General features: G+C 47.4%; 1 long non-coding RNA gene across 1 annotated transcript; it reads right to left on the bottom strand.

Annotated features, from left to right (window-relative positions):
* Positions 1-1891: 1891 nt before the first annotated feature.
* LOC102553289 (uncharacterized) lies at positions 1892-4853 on the bottom strand. The gene is made up of 3 exons (XR_359162.3): positions 4232-4853; positions 3668-3732; positions 1892-2887 (listed from the first exon to the last, which is right to left on the bottom strand). It is a non-coding gene; the product is annotated as an uncharacterized LOC102553289 (long non-coding RNA).
* Between the last annotated feature and the right edge of the window lie 1147 nt (positions 4854-6000).

Raw genomic sequence — 6000 nt, 5'->3', positions numbered from 1 at the left:
GCCGGGATATGACCTTGAGGCACTTGGCTTGTGATTTCAGGTGCTTTTTTTTTTTTTTTGGTTCTTTTTTTTCCGGAGCTGGGGACCGAACCCAGGGCCTTGCGCTTCCTAGGCAAGCGCTCTACCGCTGAGCTAAATCCCCAACCCCTCAGGTGCTTTTAAGAGAAAAAAACATACTGAGCAGAGGTTAGGGGAAATGCCGAACTGGACAAGGTCAGGGGAATCCTCTTCCTCTCCGCTGCCTTGCGTTCTACTGGGGCATCGCAGGCTCACTGTGGGCTGTCAAAAAGAGGCCAGCATGGCCACAAAGATCGTCCCTTTGTGGATCCCACATCTTAAGGTAAAACGAGGACTTCTCCCTCCTCACCTTGCCAGGGCTTCTCAGAGATTTGAATCAGTGCCAAGGGCCACCATCCTTCCTTCCTCAGAGGACTAAGCTTGACCTGTCCCCTCAGCCAGGCCAGAATCCTGTAAAAGACTGGAGACAGGATCCTCTTTCAGCCTTCAGCTCCCATTAGGATGGATCTGGCCACTCTACTGGGGCTAGGGATAGAACAGTCTAGAACCTAGAAAGTTACTTGAGGCAAAAGTCACAGTAGGTGATGGACCACATGGCATGTGACTGGAGCAGACAATTCTATGTTTCTACTTCCCTACCCTGTCCCTTGTCTTGTTTTTAAACTTTTATTTCATTGTTTGTTTGCGATGAGACAAGTTCTCACTCTGTTACTCAACTGTGTTGCAACTCACTTATGTAGACCAGGTTGGCCCCAAGGTCATAGAGTTCCACCTGCCTCTGCCTCCCAAGTACTGGAATTAAAGGTGTGTACCACCATACCTGTCCACTATTACTATTTCCTCCCCCCCTCCTCCTCCTCTTCCTCCTCTTCCTCCTCCTCCTCCTCCTCCTCTTCCTCCTCTTCCTCCTCCCCTGCCTCCTCCCCCCTCCTCCTCCTCCTCCTCTTCCTCCTCTTTCTCCTCCTCTTTTCCTCTTCCTCCTCCTCTTCCTCCTCTTCCTCCTCCTCTTCCTCCTCTTCCTCCTCCTCTTCCTCCTCTTCCTCCTCCTCTTCCTCCTCTTCCTCCTCCTCTTCCTCCTCTTCCTCCTCTTCCTCCTCTTCCTCCTCTTCCTCCTCCTCCTCCTCTTCTTCCTCCTCCTCCTCCTCCTCCTCCTCCTCTTCTTCTTCTTCTTCTTCTTCTTCTTCTTCTTCTTCTTCTTCTTCTTCTTCTTCTTCAAATTTCACTATTAGTGTGCCCTCAGTAAATACTCAGTCACACAGTATGTTTTCCCAATGCTTGAAATTTCAAAGTTAAAAAAAAAATAGGTCAAAGATGGTAAGAGCTTATGACACATGCCAAATTACCCCCAAAGTATTTATATCATTTTATAATGCCATCTTCAGTGTAGAAGAGTACCAGTTTCACCTGGCTCTCAATATTTACTGTTATTATTATCGCATGATCACCATTTCCTTAGTTTTATTATTATTACAGTGTTAAGGATCAAGCCCAGTGTCATCTGCATGGAGAAGTGTGTGGATCCCTCCTTTTTTGTTAAACATGTTGGGGTGTTGTGGGTTTGGTCTATTGCTTATGTTCTGCTAATTGGGTCCCCAAATTACACGAGAATCTGCACATCTACACGTGAGAAGCTGAAGGTCCCTACTCCCAGCTGGTTCTAACTGGTAAATAAAGTTGCTGGCTAATGGCTGGGCAGGGAGACAGGGTCAGGACTTTAGATTTCCCAGGCAGGGAACCACGGAGAGAAGAGGTTCTATCTATGCTAAGGAAGGAATAGGATGCAAAGCTTCAGAAGACAGAGGACCAGCCATGTAAGAATCAGGGAAATGGGGCAACCTCAGGGACCACTCCCCCAACTAGGTTTGGGGTAGCAAAGATGAAATATAACTGTTAGTTGTAATTCTGGAATATCAGAGGGGAGAGTGTGTTAGCTATGGGGAGGTTTGGAAGTGCCCAACCATTAAGCTATTTAGGGCATATTAAAAATAAGTCTGTGAGTGTGTGCATGCATGTGTGTGTGTGTGTGTGTGTGTGTGTGTGTGTGTGTGTGTGTGTATGTATATGTGTGTGTATATGTGTGTGTTTTTCATTCGTGAATCCAAAACTTTTGGGCAGGTGTAGAGGAGACAAGCACATACTCGCCGGGTTGTTTAGAGCAAATTAACAATTACCATTACATTGGGGTTTTTATTTTGCTTTGTTCCTTTGGTTTTTCAAGACGGGGGTTTTCTCTGTGTAACCTTGGCATCCTGGACCAGGCTGGCCTTGAACTCAGTGATTCTCCTGCCCCTGCCTCCCCAGTGCTGAGCATAAATGTATGCACCATCGCCACTAAGCATACTACCTCTCTCTTAACCTAAGTTTGTAAACAGGAGAGAGGAGAGGCACGGAGGGTAAGAGCTGGGTTTGGGGAACCCATGGTTTGAGGGAGCATGAGGGCTCTACCATTTCCTGTATAATCTGGCAAGTTTCCTAAAATCACCATGCTTTTAAAGAAGAGGACTGAGGGGTAGCCCAGTAGGAGACTGCTTGCCTAGCATCTTCAAGGCTGTAGATTAAATCAAACCCTCTGTGTGTGGTGGTAGGGGGGAAAGGGGGGAGAGAAAGAGACAGAGAGACAGAAAAAGAGAGAGAAAACAGTACCATCTTCACATTGAAAGATGCTTTAGATAGTATGAATACAGTGTTTAAAGACACTTCCAGGGCCTAGAGAGATGGCTCAGTGGATAAGACCCCTTGCAGATTTTCCAGAAGACCAGAGTTCAGTTCTCAGCACTTACACTGGGCTGCTTACAGCCATCTCTAACTCCAGCTCCAAGTGATGCAGCGCCCTCTCCTGGCTTATTCAGGTTCCTGCACACATGTGCATCTGCACACACAGAAACAGATACATACATTTTATTTTATTTTATTTTATTTTATCTTATTTTATTTTATTTCCTTTTTAAGGAGCAAGCTCAATAACGTCAGACACATTCAATGCTTCCTTGATATTTTCCCCTGTGGTTTCTGGGCTTAGAAGCTACTCACCTCTGTTTGCCAATCCCTTAACTAGTATTATAGTCTGGTTTAGTTTTAGAGTACACTTGTCTTTTAGTCAGATTGTCACTTACATTGGCCTACTGAATGGGTGTTGGCAGCATCAATCAATCAATCTGCCATTTATTAAGTTTTCTAGGTCACACATTCAATTCTTATACATAAAAGGATGGGTTTCTGGTTTCCAAGTGCCTTACAGCCTGTTTGATTGAGCAAGGCAGACCCTTGCCCACTCCTGCTGGGTCGCAGGAGTCCTTGTCCACAGATCGAGAAATGTGATGTGCCTTCGACATGTGTGTGTTTGTCCTGAGCCCAAACGCCTTGCCTACGTTAGTGCCTTGAGCCCTTGAGTTCCCCGAGACACCAGAGCGTCCTGCTATAATGTCAACTAAGAGGTGTCTATATCTTGTGACTGTAAGAGGTCAAAGGAAAACTTCACCTTCAGAATGACCTAAAAAAAATCCCTAGTCAACAAAAGCTGCGTTGCTACATGCCCTGGAGATGACCATGCTTTCCCTAGGGAGTCATCAGAAGCTATCCCCACCAACTAAGTCAGCAAGACATCTGCGGGCCAGGCCCCGTCGGTGACGATTCACATGCCCACACTGACCTTAAGATTCATACAAGTCCCCAAAGGCAGATGCCTTTCGCCTAAAGGCCCTCCAGCTCAGTGACCTGCAGGAAGAGAGAAGACAAGACGTCTGTGAGAGCAAAATAAACATGAGCGTGTTTTGTTATTAGTGCCTCCTTTATCCCCACCCAACGTGAGGTGGCGCGAATGATATGTGAGTAACAATTTGAGAGTAATTTTTGAATCTGTCTGAAGATCTGTTTGAAGGCATATCATTTCTCGGCCAGCAAAAGGACTACGCGTGGAGAAGCTCTGTAGCTACGACGCTGGACTACACCCCACCCCCTTGTGTTTTGGTTTTAAAATCCTTGATTAGTGGCTTGGTTTAGTACATAATAGTTGCTAGTGTTGTCGAAGAGCACCGTCTGTTTGCCATTTGACCCTTATTTTTAGATCTGGAATCTGTAAGAATAAAAGCAAGGGGTGGTAGGGTTCCCGGTACAGTTAGTCAGCTATCCTAGCGGCAGCAGAAGAGCAGCCGAGACCTCAGGAGTGGGGGAGAACCCGCAGCTCCCTCACCCCGCCTAGGGAGGGGTGACTCACCTGGAGGCTCCGCCCAGGCAGGAAAACCCTCCACGCTTGCGCATTTCAGCAAGTCGGCATTTCGTCAGCCCTGCACCTGCTGGAATCTCCTGCCTGGCATGGACTCTGTACAGTCACCTGGTGTCCCCAGCACAGGACACCCTGAGGCCTTTTTCCTACTCAGTCTGATGCCAGAGGGTGTGGCCAGCTTTAGTTACAGAGGGAAGAACAAAAGTCACTTCACCTCTCCTGCGCTCTGAGCCTCAAACTGCTGGCACAGCTCTGAGCCTCTCAAAATGCTGGCACACTGCGGAGGGACGTTGCATAAGCTCAGGGCCAACCCTTTTGGGTTTACCATTTTAGAAATGAGCACTCGGGCTCTTCGATTCCGATCTGGGTTGTTCTGTACTTACTGCTGGCCCACCCTTACCCTTCTTTGTCTTTGCTGCATATCTGTAGCCTTTCTAACAGAAAGACCGCAGGGGTCACCACGTCCCTGCCTGCCTCTTTGGGAGGTGACGCTGGGGAAATCCACACCAGTGTCATAGGGGAAAATGACAACCCGAGCTACTGAAAACATTCAACGTTTAAGCTCTCTGACCAGGCGCGGCATCCTGGACCAGAACTTGGAGATTCTCCCCCCCCCCCCCGCGGCCCCCCCACCTCCTCTCTCTTAGGGGTTAGACGACCAGTAGATACAAAGTTGTACCCAAGTGCCCTTGCCACCCCAAATTAGAGTGTCCAAATTAGAAACCGTCTCTGGCCGCAGCAGACCGCCTGTGTTTATCAGGAAATGCTGGAGTCCTGGTTTCTACCATCTGGCTATTCAAACATTTCTAACCAGGATTTACATGTGCCCATGAGGAGGCTTCCTCCATTCAAATGAGAGGATCTTTATTTTTCCACAACCCAGAGATTTAGTTGAAAATGACCAGGTAAGAAAATTCAAAGAAATTGAAAACTTCTAGGAGGGAAGGGCACAGCAGCACACTTCTTTGGGTGCTCCAAGCTTGCTTTTCCCTATGGAAACATGTTAGCTGCAGACCAATGAACTCATCTCCAAATTCTGTCTGCTGCGGCCCTTTTCTGTCTGCAGAATGGGTGTGAAAAGAGCCAGAATCCTCAACGTGGCTGCGCCTGGTACATATCTTGGCACCCATTGCAGGGTTCTTAAATCTAACAGACCTGCGGGGTATCCAAAGGGCTCAGGCAGATGTCCCTTGTGAGTCAAGGGAACAGGACGGTTCTGAACTGCCGACTCTGACAAAAACAAAATAATTGATCCCACTAGTGAGAATCTGCAAAGAGATAAGCACCGTGTGTCTTAAATTGAGTAACGGACAGCTTGCTGTCTTGGTTCCTATTCAAATCATCCTGTAGTCAGGCATGGTTGTACAGTTCTATAATTCCAGCCCTCAGAGGTGGAGGCAGGGAGATCAGAAATCCCAGGTAACCTCTACTACATAGCATGTTCGAGGCCAGCAACGTTCAGGCTACAGGAGAGCCTTTCTCGATCAAACAAAATGTGTTGCTTGTGGACTTTGCAGTGTTTCAAGTGGAAGCATGTAGAACCCCATCTTTATTGTTGCAGTAAATTCTCATTAAAATTGAAGTCACGGGGGCTGGAGAGGTGGCTCAGTGGTTAAGAGCACTGACTGCTCTTCCAGAGGTCCTGAGTTCAATTCCCAACAACCGCATGGTGGCTCACAGCCATCTGTAATGGGATCTGATGCCCTCTTCTGGTGTGTCTGGAGACAGTAATAGTGTATTCATTCATATTCATAAAAACA

The sequence above is a fragment of the Rattus norvegicus genome, chromosome 13, assembly GCF_036323735.1.
Source record: "Rattus norvegicus strain BN/NHsdMcwi chromosome 13, GRCr8, whole genome shotgun sequence".
NCBI classification, from domain to species: Eukaryota; Metazoa; Chordata; class Mammalia; order Rodentia; family Muridae; genus Rattus; species Rattus norvegicus.
Note: the sequence above shows the minus strand (reverse complement) of the source record. Positions and strands in the feature narration are given on the sequence as shown.